Below are 1041 nucleotides of genomic sequence, written 5' to 3'. Positions count from 1 at the left end.
ATTTGTGTGCATCTATGATCATCAGTGGGAACACATGCTTTACAGAATCATCAACAGAAGGAAGTACACATCACAACTGGATAAGAAAGCAGTGAGTGGCTGAGCTGAGGGGGAAAATTAGCAATAAAAAATGTTATTTCACTTTTTCACAGCCAGTCTGATTCAGTAATGTAAACACTTGCCTTCATTAGGAATTTTCACAGCCTCAGGGCATCCTTTAGAGCCAAAGTATTTTTGAAGTATAATAATCACTGTTGTAGGAAACACAGCAGTCAATTTAAACAGAGCAAGATCTCATGCTGATGAGAAATAACCAGTTCATTTGCTTTGGTGATGGTGGCTGAGGGAGAAATGCTGGTTGCACCAAAACACCTCAGAATGCAAATGAATTAAATTTTGAAGTGAGTGTATAATCAACATTGGGACAAGCTGTGAAGTTAACAGTCGGATTTGAATTTTATCCCCTTCTCTACCTCAACTCTTTCCGGGTACAAAAGGGCTGAGGGAGCTCTCCTTATCGACTAGGTGCTTGTAGTTTCAAAGACAGCCAGCACATGTGAATGAGGGTGAGCCGACAGATCATTCACCTGCCGCGGAACCTGATCCTGTCATGATGGTCACACATTCACTTCCCAGCCAAGATCTCCCGACAGCAATCAGGAGTTAGAGCTCTGGCTGATATTTCTCTCTTCCTCACCCCTAGCCCCAGTGAGGCCAAATTGTTAAACACTGTGCAAATTGACAAATTTCCTACATTAGTTTAGTTTTTAGTGATACAGCACTGAAACAGGCCCTTCGGCCCACCGAGTCTGTGCCGACCATCAACCACCCATTTATACTAATCCTACACTGAGACTTCTTGGTGGATGTTTTGTAGTTGCTGGGTATATTCCTGTTGAGCAGTGTGCCTTTCTGTTCTAGCATCCAGCTCTGGCTTTCCCTCCAACTCTCCCCTCCCTCAGCAGTGCACAAGACAGAGATATGTAAAAATTTATATAAAAATTACAACATTAACAGCCACAAGTATCAGACACGGGGAAA

Source organism: Heterodontus francisci, chromosome 19 (genome assembly GCF_036365525.1).
Source record: "Heterodontus francisci isolate sHetFra1 chromosome 19, sHetFra1.hap1, whole genome shotgun sequence".
In the NCBI taxonomy this organism is placed as follows: Eukaryota; Metazoa; Chordata; class Chondrichthyes; order Heterodontiformes; family Heterodontidae; genus Heterodontus; species Heterodontus francisci.
Note: the sequence above shows the minus strand (reverse complement) of the source record.